This window comes from Anticarsia gemmatalis, chromosome 18 (assembly GCF_050436995.1).
Source record: "Anticarsia gemmatalis isolate Benzon Research Colony breed Stoneville strain chromosome 18, ilAntGemm2 primary, whole genome shotgun sequence".
In the NCBI taxonomy this organism is placed as follows: domain Eukaryota; kingdom Metazoa; phylum Arthropoda; class Insecta; order Lepidoptera; family Erebidae; genus Anticarsia; species Anticarsia gemmatalis.
The window spans coordinates 2,715,481-2,731,591 of record NC_134762.1 but is presented as its reverse complement, the minus strand read 5'-3'; the positions used below and the strand labels follow the sequence as shown (position 1 = coordinate 2,731,591).

Below are 16,111 nucleotides of genomic sequence, written 5' to 3'. Positions count from 1 at the left end.
CTGGAACTTTCTTTTCCTTTAAATAACTAGGGTTATTCAACCAAACTTGGGATCCACCAAGAGATTTTATCAAAGGATGTAGTGCATCTCTACTAAATAAGTATTCCGAGGAAGGTGGAATCTTCTTTAAAGCGGCCTTAAGGTTTGTATTACTAATTTCCTTAAGAATACGATCACGCCTGATTTCTATAGACTCTGACCGCTTTCCACAAACAAGCTGCATAATTGTTTCAGAATTCTTAAAAATCTCTGACCCGTGACCAAAACTACTAGAGAATTTTTCGCATAAAGTAGCTGGATCTAAATCCCGAGGGTTGGCACTGGCCCACTCAAGAATAGATTGCAGCCCTGACCTAAGTAACTCTCTTTGTTCCAAAACCTTGTTTGATAATCCTGCTAAAAAGGCTTCAGTTGGAGCTAAATAATCCTTACTCTTGTTGCAATGACAAAGCTCTTCATTAACACTAAGACCTGTAAACCCGGGAGTTGCTAAACAACTCTGTAACAATCGCTTATATCTTATACCTCGCCATGCCTGAGAATCAAAGTATTGTAACTTGACCAATTCACTAAATCTATCTTTATCACTAGCCGGAATAATCTTTCGGTCGTCAATATTCGTATTTATGCAACCCCAGTCTAAAGCCAATGATGGCGGCTGAGTTGGAACCGTTAAAAAATTTTTTGAACTACTCGCCGGTGCTGAACCCTGTGGTTCCGAAGTAGCACCTGGGGCTACCGAACTGTTGAATAACTCCTGTTGGTATAAGTAATTAGAGATATACGAAACTTGGGATACTAAAGAGTCTATACGAGGATCGGAATTATCATGTTTGTACTTACGTTTGCGAGACGTAATTCGAGCGCGTTTATTGGGCAGAGGGGATGCTGTGCCCTCCTCAAACTCCGAGGATGAGGAGGAACTAGTATCTGTTGCTCCCGAGCTTGACGATTGTTCTCCCAATGAAGCAACAAAATCGTCTCGCTCTACACTCTTATCTCCGCCACTTACTGGTTCCATCGTACACTGCTGTGTTGATACTCACTTTAAATCACTTTTTCAAACCGAACTATTCACACTTTACACAAATTTATTCGATAAAGAAAAAGTTCAACTTATTCGTTCGAATCACAAGAATGCAATGGCGCTGATAGCGATATTGGCGGTAAAGTAAGTCCACCGCCCTCTGGTGACCGGAAAGAGCAGGTATTTGACAGATTTGACCGACATTTAGTCAATTGAACAACTAATATTCAGAATCATAGGGATTGCTTCTTCATAATCATTGCTGTGTTTTCGAAGGCATATAATCTTGTATTATAGATAAGTACGACATTTCTAAAAAAGCACATGTTTAATGTTTGTGTAATGCGACATGTGACCTTTTAGAAATTGCGTACTTGATACTTGTAATCTTTCAATATTATTTTAGTGCCAAAAGCGCGGACTGTATTTTTAAAATAACTGTTGATTTAGTTCTTTGGATTGTTTTCATAATACAGTGTTTGTTTTAGTACATGAATGACTTAGGCTAGTCAAAAGTTTGACTGATACCTCCTTGTAAAAAAATATATCCATTTTAAAAATCAGGTAAAATGTTTTATTGTTGGTCCAGAAAACTAAATCAATGCATAATTACGTTAATTTAAAAAGAGTTTGTAAATAAAAAGTTTTATATTTTTTTCGAATGTAGCAATTATTTTTTTATTTGGGTAATTTTAATGGATTGTACATAATTTATTGAGGTAATGTGATGTAGCTATTTTTTCAGATCTTTTTACTGTTTATTAGAATTTAGATTCATTGTGAGGACTACATTCGTATTATTTGATGGCGTGTTCGGATACATTAAGAACTTGAAAATATAAAAATGTTTGTTGAAGCCAAGATAAGTATCTCCTTATGTACAATTTTAAAAAGGTCAAATGTTTTATGTCTGATAAACTGCGATAACCTGGACAAAACTTTGGAAGGAAAGGGGGTGAGACCATTGCCCAGCAGTGGGACACTCAACGCGGCTAAAGAAAATAAAAAGGGAAATGAGACGCTCTTTTTAAAATTGTGTATTTGAAAGTAAAATATACAGGGTGTCCCAAAACTCAACGATAATCCGAGACAGGATGAAAGGCCAAGTCATACCGGCTATAGGAAAAATAAAAAAAAATTCCATATCACTTAGTTCAGCAATAATAGACACTTTTCAAAAAAGTTGAAAATCCACACCCTTGGTCGCATTTTCAAGTCCTGTGATCACCAATGTTACAATTTCGCTGTGTTTTTTTGAATTTCGTGATCTTAATTAAATATGCTATTAATCGTATAACAAATTAATGCACAAAACATTGTTAATTTAATAAAAAAAGTTAAGTTTTAGTGAGTCATCTTTTTCAAAAATATCGTTAGTCAACTTTGACGCTTCATACTGAATAAAAAATGTACTACACTACCCTTGGCAAGTTATTTCAAAAGTTGGCGCATTTAATCAAGATTTCAAAATAGTATAACACTTGCCACTTTTCTTGCCATTAAAAATGTTATTTTTATTTGAACGAAGAGTATCCTCGCAAATGGATCGGACGCAGTGGTACAATTTTATGGCATCCTCGTTCCCCCGATCTAAATCCAGTTGATATTTTTTACTGGGAATGCATAAAAGAAAAAGTTTATTCGAAATCAATACAAAATCTATCATAAATTAGCCATAAAATTGACACAGCGTCAGAGGAAATAAATGCAAGGAATTTTGATTGACCGGTGCAAAGGTCTTTTGTAAGGCGTAGCAGAGCCTGAATTCATGCTAGAGGAAAACAATTCGGAATTACTTTAGTTTCAGGAGAATAATTAAATAAGATCGGTGGTTCGTTCATTGTTTTTTTTTTTAATTATTATAACCTATTATGTTTATTACATTAAATATTTGTTATGGACTGACTACATCTTTACTAAAAATAATTGGTTTCCTCTGGCACGAATACAGGCTCTGCAACGACGTACAAAAGATTTTTTCACCAGTCAAGCAAAATTCCTTGCATTTATTTCTTCTGACGCTGTGTCAATTTTCTGGCGAAGTTCTGATAGATTTTGTATTGATTTTGAATAGACTTTTTCTTTTATGCATTCCCAGTAAAAAATATCTACTAGATTTAGATCGTGGGAACGAGGATGCCATAAAATTGTACCACTGCGTCCGATCCATTTGCGAGGATACTCTTCGTTCAAATAAAAATAACATTTTTAATGGCAAGAAAAGTGGCAAGTGTTATACTATTTTGAAATCTTGATTAAATGCGCCAACTTTTGAAATAACTTGCCAAGGGTAGTGTAGTACATTTTTTTTTCAGTATGAAGCGTCAAAGTTGACTAACGATATTTTTGAAAAAGATGATTCACTAAAACTTAACTTTTTTTAAGAAATTAACAATGTTTTGTGCATTAATTTGTTATACGATTAATAGCATATTTAATTAAGATCACGAAATTCAAAAAAACACAGCGAAATTGAGACATTGGTGATCACAGGACTTGAAAATGCGACCAAGGGTGTGGATTTTCAACTTTTTTGAAAAGTGTCTATTATTGCTGAACTAAGTGATATGGATTTTTTTTTTTATTTTTCCTATAGCCAGTATGACTTTGCCTTTCATCCTGTCTCGGATTATCGTTGAGTTTTGGGACACCCTGTATAATATTAATATCTGAATATGCCCATTACTCCTACTTAATATAATAAAAAAAAACTATGATATCTTTGAAAAATTCAGTGAGAAACATTTTAGAAGTAAAGTTTTGATAGACTAATAGGTATTTATATACATTTTAGTGTAACATTAGCCCAGTTCAGTGGTTTGTATACAGTGTGACGTGAATGGAATTACGCTGTTTGTGTTTTGTATTTTAGAAAGAAAACGCCATTTACTTTATTACATGAGACTAACTTTGGTAATGGCGGCCACACTTTCAGGTACACCAGGCGTGGTATTATATATTTAGAAATTGCCAGATATCAAATCAAATCGTTAGTTCATTTAGGTTAACACTTATAAAAGGCGGAGACATTGCAATTTAGGCTACGTCTTTTTTTAATTTGATGGTTTTGAAATGCATAATATTTAAAATTCCTCTGTCTTTCTAAGATACAAACATATTACAGCGGCTATAATATCACTTGTTAAAATGCAATGTATTACATTCGGGGTAGCTCTATATATCTTACTATACATTTATCTCTTTTCATATGTGTTAGGGTTTAAAAAAAAACTTGTGCCTGTATTAATTAGGTACATATATCCGCTTTATGGTTGTCGCTGCCTTTTTATACTCTCATCTATTTAATCGATGTATTTGTAAGAGAGAAAATTGTCCTTATTTGTCGTCTTGTATTTCACCGGTTTTACACCTTCTGGATAAGTACTAGATAGCATAACTGATGACATTTTGGCAGCTGACGTTTGCTGTCAATTTGACATCAGTTAAGCTCTCAGACTTATTTATAATCTGTGAAACTTATCTAAAAGGGTTTGAAATGACATTTAGTTTTAATACTTTTTTTGTACTAGGTATGTATAGTTATGAATGAGAGAAGCTACTTTTTGTTTGTTGTAAAATTAAATGTCATATTAAATCCACATCTTCTATGTTTTTTGTAAGTGTTGATTGAAGCCGTCTATCCATTGGTATGCTGTTTCTTCGGTGAATTTTAGTATGACGAACAAAACCGTTCAGAAACATGTACCATAATGTTGTTGCGATTTGTTTAGTTACGAAGGAATTGTTAAAATTAAATTCAATATTCTATATCTGTGCATTTTATTTTGCTATCCTACATTTACTTATTATACATTACAGGATATAGTACCTACATTCCTCTTCACCGTATTCAATGATAGCGTACCCGGGCTGTTTCATGCCTGCCGTGAGCTTATTGATGGCCAGCAAAGTCAAACTTTGTTTTGAACATATGACTGCAGTCGGACAAACAAGTCAGAAATTTGCATCGTAAGCGTATGTGCAACAGTAAGGAAACACCTAAAGACAATTTTAGTATTTTTCATAATCAGAACTTTCCACTATGTCTTAGTAAACGATTTCTGGGTCCGCTTGGTAAGAAGTGCAGGGCGAAAACTTTCGCGCTTCTATCGCCAGATAGCTAGATCAGACAAACAAGAATCCGCTGTACTGGATCTACGTGATTTTTTTTTTTAATACTTGTTCGGCAATTTGTGTTTAAGTTAGTTGGCGGCACTTATAATGTAAAAATGAAAATATAAATTGTTTTCTACAACGAAGTCCGTTTTTACAATTCCAGTTCACTGCAATAAGTACCAACAGTCATAAACGTATATTTTTTAAATAATGGCATTAGTTTAGAAAGAAATAGAAATCAAAATAAGCCTTAAAAATAAAAAAGGGTAGATGAAATATCTTGAGGAATATCCGAACGCTTCGATTGACATATAGAAGTTTGTGTTGCCAGTTACATAATATTACCCACAACTAATGGTAGAAGAATGAACTTGTGTCCTCGAGATCCAGTATACCGTCAAATTGTCTGTCCACCTTAAAAAATATTCTGAACGTTTATGAAAACGTCGTTAAAATTTATATAATATTGGACATGACAATTGTAAAAAAACCGATTGTTACAAAGTGAGAAGGAAACATAATAAAGTTTTTTAAGACGATCGTCAGTCATGGATATGATGTATCTTAGAGTATGATATATTACAGATTAAATGGATAAATGAACATCGCCTGCTGGCTGTGCCTGTATTCTTTATAATAATTTTGAGCAATATATAACATGTTTATTTATTAAGGAACCGATTATATCGACATCGAAGACATCTAGATTCTAGACCGTAGCGCAAATAAAATTTGTACATAGTTCAAAAGTAAACATTTTACCAGATAATAAAAAAAGTAAAATTATATAAGATAAATCTTACTTACTTATTACTTCTTTAAAATATTTATCAGTACTTTCAACACTAAGTTGTTTTAAAGCAAGGGTAAATTAATATTATGTTCTAGCAATAAAGACACACGTGAGACTAGAAGTGGGAATAACGTGACTTTCAAAATGTGGCAACATTTTTAGTGATGGCCGATGTTTCAAGTTGAACGGAATGCCAACGACCGTTGCCGAATTTTAGTGTTGAAATTATACAAGTTTCTCATAATTCGGTGTTTTTTATGTGAATATTGTATATTATTTTAACTTTTTGTGTGAAATTGTGTGTTTATTAGTGACTAAATTCTCAGTGTTGTTCGGTAAAGAATGTTTGTTGTGCCCTCGGTGTAACAGGATCACTGGATAGTAAAATATTGGATTACGGATTTCTGTTTATTTAATTGTTGTGGACAAAAGGTGAGTTGACGTCGTATGATTTAGTCGTTACCTGAGCTATTTGAGTGTCGAGTGTCGTTTTTTTTCTGCCACGAAAGCTGAACGCGTGATAGCGACAAGCGTTCGCCCGGGCGCGAGATAACGGAAGATTATAGTAGATTGCAAAGATTCTGATAAGATTCCTTGGTTCACGACATTGCAGAGCCTTGAGCACACACCATAAAGCCAGTTTTACGCGTTGAACAAGCCTAGTGTACACAGAAAGTTGTTTAACAGTAACAAACACTGAATTGAACATGCTTCATGCTCTATTTCCCACTGAAAACTTTGATATAAATTAAGAAATCGCAGTGAGAGGTATTTACGTACCCATTAGTTATTTCCGCAACACATTCCCACTTAGTTCTGCACCACAAACTTGCTAAAAAGTGTTTTCTTTTATACAAACAGAGCCACAGAGGTTAGAAAACTGTTTTGAGAATTTAAATGTTGAACTTTATGTTTGAATCGTTGTTATTCTTATTTGTTTGATTCTGTGTAATGAATGAATCATACAAGTTTGAAAATAATGTAACATTTAACTTAATTAACATGACACATCTCTGTTTATTGAATCACAATAAGAAAGAAGGTTGTTATTAGTCACTAAGTTATTACAGAGTTATTTGGCTTTGAGCCTGTGTCTGATGGTCATACAGAACAATAATTATTTTCTCAGGTATTTATGACATAATGACATTTTTTTCTGATCAGAAATTTTCCCACAGTTGTAAAAAATACTTCTCTTTATAATAAAAATGTTACCATGATGTGTAATATTATTTTTTATAATGGTAAACATTTAATGACTGTCTTCATCACTTGACCTTTGCTTCATAATTTAGTAATAGGTATTCTGTTTTTTGAACTAGCAATTGCATATCAAACAACTAAAAAATCACCTTGCTATATAATTATCAACTACTTGAAATAGTTCTATTTTGAAAATGTAGCACAAATTTTATTTCATATACCTACCTATACATAATCTCAACCCTTTTCTCCCAGAGGGATAGGCAGTGACCAAAGAAAACTAAACTTTCTTTCAAAATTTAAATATTTGTATGATATAAAACCTATTTGAATAACTTTTAACCTTGGTCTTCATGAAACATTAGAATGAACAATTGGGTATTGATATTACTATCATAACCCACATGTTACGATAGTGTTTGATGACATCACTCACATGTGGCACCTTGGCAAGGCCATTGTCTGCCAAATGTTTAGTACATTTATCATGTATCAGTTATGGGTATAAATTCTTTTATAGTACAATAGCTTGTTTCTTGGAGGCCTGCCGTAATGGTATTTGCCATCGAGATGCTTTGATTGAACATGGGTTTTGACTGTATTTATGTGTAGGTTACCTGGTTGTAGATGTTTGAGAGATAATAATAAACAAATTGATCAATACAGTTTTTGATTACACTCACTGCTGTTTTGCCTAAGAATAGAACTCTGTAATTACAATGCATATGATTAGATAATTGGTTACCCACTGCTTCACTTTGGCTTGGAAGTAAATTTTGAATTACAGTCCCACTGCTGGCCATGGCTCTTAGTATGAAAAAGGAATTAAGTCTGAATCTACATTTGACAAACTCTTAAATAACATTTATTTGTTGCATAGTGACAAATAACAACCTACTAAAGTATACCTACTATGTTCCACTGTTCCACACATAATTTATTTAATTAACTGTTAAACTGTTTATGCAGTATAGTTACTTTTAACTAGTTAGTTCTTCAAGTTTGGCAAACTTTATGGTCACCTATTTGGCAAATGTCCATGTTTACAATCACAATTTTATGACTCTTGTTGTTTTTTACATAAACCTAGATACATTTCTAGTCAGATATCTCATTATTATTTATTATCTCTTCAAATGCTATGAACTGTTCTATATCTAGGTTCATACACACTAGCGAAATGTTATACACAGTTATTTTTTACGATTCTAATAAAATTTGCTTATAGTTCCAATAAATAATGTTTTTCTATTGATAAAGCTGTTATTATAATTTTATTATTCATTAATTTTATGTTATATTTTATGAAATTTCTGTTCCCACAGCCTGACCACGAAATGTGTTTATTATGTTATAAATTGTACAAAAAATATTGAAATATTCACGTGATAGTTACGAACTGGTCAGTCAGGAACATTTAGTGAAAATATTTAAGACCAGCTTACTCAACTGTCATTAGCTCATTACCAAATTAAAAAGTAATTAACGTCCATTTATTTCGCGCAACTAAGCACGCGTCGCTTCGAGTGTGGACAAAAAACGATAATGTACAATTATTCAAAGTCGGTCCACATATGAATCATATCGAAACGTAATTAAAACTAACATTTACGACGAACGAATTGTAACGGTACTTGAAATTGCCACTTGTCTTTTTTTTCTGAATAATTTAAAGACATTTATTTATGTTGGTCATACACGATCAAGTGACTGTAAACTTGTATTGTGTTGATGATTAATATTTGTTCTTTTGATAGGCTTTTTTAATTATAAATTAAAGCTACATTGTCCCCAACAAACATGGGATAGTCTTTATCAAAGTAAGTCGAAAGATCTTTGAAAATTGTGGACAAAACCGGGACAAAACGTACTAAAATAATTAACAGTATTATACATTTTTTATTTCGTAATTTCCCCCTTTGCCGAGGTCACACTTGTGTCCGATTTGGAAGCCTGAAAAATTCCACCAGTCCGTCTGACCTTAAATTACAAGCATCGCTAGTTAGATTGCGTAGATGAGGCGGTAATCGAACCGTGTAATTATTCGTAATCGATAGCGTCAGTTTACACCGTAAGCCGGCGAAATCTTCGTAATCTTTTTACTTTGAGACTGTAAAAAAGTTAGCTTTTAGGTTGAGAAAAAACTAGTGCTATAACTGTGGGTAGTTGACCAAACTGCTGTTCATTATTGCAATAATTTGGGAGGTAGATCGTTGTATTGTACAGCAGTGGCGAAGGGTCATTTTTTACAAAAGGTAAGCCGGAGCTATAAGTCATTGTCTAGGTAGGTATAGTACCTACCTACATATTAAGTACATCGTAAGAATGCCGACGTAAAAGTAGCGTATTACTGCATAATAACAATATGAGAGTAATATCTACATTCGACTACAGTATCTTATTTCTCTCTACAGACTAATAATACATAGGTACTTACCATGCTACCTAATCATGCTTGTTTTGTATTAAGTTACTATATCTTCAGTAGTAACACGTAGGTAACACAACAGCACATATTTAAGTAAACGTATATCGAACGATTGATGATTGTCTCGCACTGGTTGTTTAATAACTTATTATACAAGCAATTTAGAATGTATTCATCAACAATAAAATATCAAACACATTATGGATAAACGCAGAACACTTTTATTGTAATGAGTTTAACCTATAAATCTGACAAAATGAAAATTTACTCTAAAAGAAACATGCAAAACAATTACTGTTTAATATACTGATACATTCACAATTATGCACAAACACAATTATCAAGGAATAATGTAGTAATAAACACAAAATTCTAATTTGTTAGAGAGCGCGCGAAAGATGTAAACGGTAAACAAACATGACCTAATGTCAAACTGGACAACGTTCCACTAATACTTATGCAGGATGCTTAGCTTATATTTTTCATCTCGCTCTTGCACGCGGCTCGCACCGCGACAGAAACATGCGTAAGATCATGTGTCCGCCGCGGCGCGAGCGCTGTAGCGCGTGGCAACCCGCTCTTCCTCCGGCTTGCTCGCCACTATGCAGCGCGGTGCGAAGCGCGATCCAAAAGGTCGTAAGCGACAACGCCGCCATAGTTTTTATTGTACGCGATTCTCGATCAGCGCCTCCGGCTTATTTCATTATTATTACTTCACGTTGCGTTTTTAGCGGAGCGTAATTTTTGAAGGGTAGGCGTTTTCGTACTGTTTCGATTAGATTAATGATTCTAGTTAAAGATTTCGGTTTAAATATTGATGATTATTAATTAATTGTGTTTTATTTGGCAAAAGTAAACAATTAATTTAACACTAATATTAAGTCTGTCCAGAAAGGGAAGCCGATAGGAATGGAGTTGTATGGAGCCTTCGCCACTGTTGTACAGCAAATAAAAGACCTTAACGTCCATTTAATTTCTAGGTACCTTAGTTATAGATCGATTATAGAAATCAACTGCTATGCAAAAGGCAGAAAAATGTTGCCAAATAGCACATCTTAAGAGTAACCTATCGGAAAACCAATAGTAGATTTGATAAGAAACATACAGAGCAAATATTCATAACATATTAAGGTGTAGGTATAGCTAGTTGCTAACACTGTGTATTTTCCTTAAATATATTAATCAGACTCTAAAACATCTCACCTTTAAACCCATCCTCTAAGTAAAGACATCACGGGCTTGCAGATTATCTTCCGAAACGCCCGGCGGATTATATTTAAGATTAATCAACGATGAGGCGTTAACATGATAATCTTGGAGGCCTAAAGTTTTCACATTACATGCATTCCTATGATTAATGCTCTGATAAAACTTTAAACATGGTTTGTTCTGTTATTAGATCGATAACCTATCAAATCCTTCTGATTTACTAAAAGATAGAATTAATCTAGCCACGAGAAAGCCTTCTGTTTTATTAATTCACGTCTAGGTAGGTTAATAAATTTGTACGAGAAAAAGCCTATACATATGTATTGAGTTTTACAATAAACACGTTTATCGTGTCGTTTAAAAATAGCGTTTTAATCTAAGAATAATTGTCAGATAGGTAAGTAGACTTTCTTATCACTTTTATAACTTAAAATATTTTTAAACGATATGGGCGATAATTGCTCCAATTACATCGTTTTTGTGTTAATATTTATATGACCCTCCGAGTCATACGTGACTTATAATTATTTTATACATTTTCAAGACTACAATGCATCTGCTTATAATCGAAAAACTTTATAACGAATAAAAAAAATGTAATGACAGTTTTTAATTTTAATAACCGCATAACTCAAGGCAAACTGAATCAAGGCCTAACCTCTCCTTCATTACGGGAGTAGACACTTGCCCAGCTGTGGGGGTTAAATGTATTATTATATTACCGCGTCAAAACTTCCAAATATTTGTCCAGTCAGGTATTATTCCGTCCTAGATGAAAGGCCTCTGCGGAATTTGGGAATGGGATAACGGGCGATTCAGAGAGCAGTCGGCGGACGCAAGCCAAGGTCGATGTGCCTGTCGCTGGACCTGTTCTTACGACAACCGCTTTGCTAGCAAACTAACTAATATCAGTACACGTTACGATTTACACAGTACGAGGCGCTCATAGCCAGTTGCGCTCACCGGGCGGTAAACGATCTGTGGGTTAAGCAACCGTTGGCGCGGTCATTCTATAGATGGGTGACCGTGGTATTTGAGCTGGACGTCTTCGTGTTTCGCAGGGCACGTAAAAAGTCGGTCCCGGTTGTTGTCTACTAAGATAACAGTCGTTAAGCCACGTCAAAGGCCTTCGGGCTTGAACAACTTTGACACTAGGTTGACCACTAACCATACGACAAACAAAGAACAAACAAGTACACGTTGCTTTTTTAGAATGCCGTGTAAGAGCTATAGGTAAATATTGAAGGGCGTAAGCATTGCTAGTTAAATTAGTTCCGTCTGATTGTAGAAGTTATAAAATCTATACGACTATTTATGTTTACAATTACGAACAAATTTTTATTCTGACATATAAGCAGAAGTACCGTTATATCTTACCGACCCATTCATGATAGGTTTTCGAGATTATAATATCAGTTCTATAGAATATAACGATACTTTGCTTTATGCAATGCTTATTGTTATAACTGCGTGGAAAACCCGGTAATTACAATAGATCCTGTCTCGATAATTATAATCTATTATTTATAAACTCACAACGACATTAATCATTGCAGTGACAATCTCCGGTTTGTCACATATCTTTTAAACGCCTGCGACCACGGCGAGTACAACCTGCGCCGAAGCGTTAGACATTTTAAGGTAAAATGCGTGTTCGCGTTAATTCCCGTATTCTATTATACATTAAACATGCAACGCGAGAGTTTAAAAGTTATGATCTTTCAAACGCTTGCATAGCAAATAGTTCTGTCTCAAATCAACTGAATTGTAAAGTATGCATTGTCGTATAAAACTTGTAAACTCAACGATACTTTTTGCCAACTAAGTACTAAGTATCGCATTGTGCAATAGGAGCCACGACAACTTTTATTACTGTTTTATTGTCACCAAGCAACGAATGACTCATTCGAGGACAAGTGGAACATTTCTGACATACTTCTTGCACCAACCAATATTATTTATCATTGGTTTGTTTACTGCAATCTTTAAATAGACTAATAAACACAATGCACGGGCATTTGTCATCTTTATGATGTGAAACTTAGTCGAGAACGTGACTTGTTAAAAAGTATTTCAATAGATTCTTCGCTTCTTACATAAAATCACATTAAAGATAATTTATTGTAGTCTTCACTAGCAATATTGTAAAATTACTTGTACCTAGGTATATCTCCGGTGAAATAAGTTTCTCAGTAACCCAGATAAATGAATACAAGAGCAGTCTAAGTACAGGTAATACCTACGAGTTGTTAGGATACTTTGTTAGGACTTCCCGGAGCTTAGTATTACTGTATTACCCTGAATAAGGAAACGTGAGGCTCACATTTGAGGTCGTTACTCCACATAACTGGGGACATCCTTACGGCATTCGCTTACACAATACCGGCCTTGGTACGAGAACGATGAACTTTGCTAAAGTGAATAATATCGATCGCCAAACGTTTGGTTACCGCCTCGCCTTTTTTGCTGTCCCAGTACCTCGTCATGCGATTGTGATTTGAATATAACCACTACCTTTTGATTAAAACAATATATCTAGTCCAACCATAAAGAAATCTACCTATAGATACGTGACAGTACAATTCTCTCCGATAATAAATTCCAGCCGTGATTCATAACAGTCTACTTAACTTCGCAAAAATAAAAATAAAACCAAGCCTCATTGTGCAGTAAAATGGAAAAATTGTAAGTCACAACTTCGCTAGCAAGACAAAAGAATATCTGAACGAAAAGACTGACCCAATTTCCGCCGGAATATTTTTAGATCAACCTCTTTTCAAATGCAATTTCCGTGCCAAAAACAATTTAGCAAAACATCTCGAATATTTTAAGATTAGTTCTCACCTTCAACGCGGCTTAGGTTCTATGTTTTAATAACAGAAACGTTCAAGCTCAAGGCGTTTGTTTCATTAGGATCGTTTATCATAAACCTCGACATGTCAACGACTCGAGAGGCTCGGAATAGAACTTCCTAATTACTTAGTTGTCTCAAATGGCAGTTACGACCGCTACTCACTCAACATGGTAAAAAACCTTGCCCCTGACTCATTTTGCATTGCTAATATTATAACTGGTTATGGCATATGTTTGGGGGGAGTCCACAACCCAGCATATATGGTTACTAATGGATTCCATTTGAATCGATCTGACGAGGATTAGTCTTGAACGCTCGACGTTAAATTCCATTTACGCACTTGAATTGGATACGTCGTTCAGAAATTATATTAAATATCCGTAGAACGGCGCCATTATTATTGCGAAATTCCTTACATATTTCTGTTGGAGGTCGTTCATATTGTTTTGGGATTTCGCTCCAGCTGGGTTCCGCAAGCTTTTTCAAGATAGCGTCGCTCTCTCTCGTGGGATCTAAAATGATAATGATTCGTATCACTTACCTGCTTGACTACACCGTGCATTCTCATGATTATCGTAATCATCCAGAGTGCAACTAGGCCAACTCATCTATTATAACGCGCGCATCATCATGTGCCTGTCAAAAGTGTGCACGCCATTGTCGTATTAGGTAATGGCATGAAAGGCTAGTGGTCGAAAACCTCTCGGTCAACGTGTGTGATGTTACGTGAAAACCTTGGTGAAATTGTTTAATTTCGAAACTGCAGTGATTCTGCGGCCGTCGAATAACTAATGATAGTGGAAGCACGCTCCAACGCGCGCGTATGTTGCAACACCAGCAGGCACCCAGGTTATTTCCGGAAGCGCGTGGAAATTGTACCGTGTGCGGCTTGTCCGTCCGCCGCCGCGCCGGTTTCTGCAATAGACCTTGTGTTGCGATTTCTGGACGCTCGTAAAGTTTCGTTTCCTGGACACCATTTCCCTCGGCGATTGTATCGGAAACCTTTATTAATTAAACTGTCTTAAGAACAATTTGTTTTGGGCTTGTCTTATCCTTTAATTATGGATTCAAATGAGGGCGGATAGAAACTAAACTCGTCCATTAGAGCTGTTAAACTTTCAGGGTTCGGTCTCGGTGTCCTTTAATCTATCATTAGCATAATAATAACTTTAGTAAGTTTGAATTTAATTAAGTAGATAAGCGGTATTTCGATAGACGGTGTATTCGTGGCTATGAATGGATCCATGTCGTGATTAGATTTTTATGGTGGCATTGTAACCGCGGCCGCACCTCGCGGCTTAGTATGCGTGAAGTTGGCAAGATTAGAATAGCCCAATTTGTGGTGGAAGCCTACTTATTTTTCATTTGGCCTAGATGCTTTAGGAAGCTTTTCTTTTGAAGTTTTTATGTTAGAGATATTATAGTATCATTGAATACAATATACGTTCAGATTCCGGGTTATTCCACTTAACTCCAAAAAAACGTTCCACTTTAACTCCAAAACAGTTTTAATAAATATTTTATTTAAATATAATTAATTCCACCTTAACTCCAAGAAATCAGCAGAAGTAGAGTCAGCAGCTTAAAATATTTAGCCATACGGATGACATGGATGCAGAGGGAGCAGTTCGAGTCGCTGCACTACGCGCAGGTGGGGCGCGTGAGGGCATTCCTCGCCACCGTGCGTTCTTCCTTGCTCGCGTCTCCTGTCTCCCACGACGATGGACGATCTGACTGCAAACACGACTTCATTCGTCTGCCTAAAATAAATTTTCCACGCGGACGAAGTCGTGGCGGCCTCTAGTGCATAAATAAAATAGTATTTACAATTTATTATATTATACAGAACTTAATACCTTATACTTGTTATGTTTTGTTCAGGCTAAATTTATATTACAACAGTAATGAGATACAAGAAACTACAGTCCACCAGACGTGGAGCTATGTGCCTTCTAAACGCATACTTGCTAACCTCACTTCTTGGGGGGTGAATGCTGGCTGATACAACAGCGCCTCCACACTTTGATGGTCAGGCCCTGAATAATTATAATATTGAACATCCAATCTTATTACGTAGTAAACATCACTTGACTAAAATTATAAGAACATCGAAGCGAACAGCGCGTGTATTCCGACAACGGCACCATTTAAAAATTACTAGGACGTTTGGTATATGGGCTTACACCAAAATATCGTCAAGATATAATTTTTGCTGCTGACTCTACAAAAACTCTTTTGGAGTTAAGTGGAATTGATGTAGGGAAATATTTCTATCTGTAAATTATTTTTTTTTATTGCTTTGGAATCAAAGTGGAAATAATGTATGGGATGTTAAAGTTTAGAGAACAATGGATTTGGAGTTAAGTGGCATAACCCCAGATTCCACCTCTAAGGCCTTATAATCATACATTCTTTCTCTTTTCTTAATGATGAATCCTAGATCTATCGCGTATATAGTGGAAGCAGTTAAGCATAGCCAGA

General features: G+C 35.2%; 1 protein-coding gene across 1 annotated transcript in view; it reads left to right on the top strand.

The window, feature by feature from the left end:
• The first annotated feature begins 6,073 nt into the window (after positions 1 to 6,073).
• Synd (protein kinase C and casein kinase substrate in neurons protein Synd) overlaps positions 6,074 to 16,111 on the top strand; it is a 145,265-nt gene continuing 135,227 nt past the window's right edge. The window contains exon 1 of the mRNA XM_076126270.1: positions 6,074 to 6,368. The gene's annotated coding sequence lies outside the window, so the exon portion shown is untranslated. The remainder of the gene's footprint in view (positions 6,369 to 16,111) is intronic.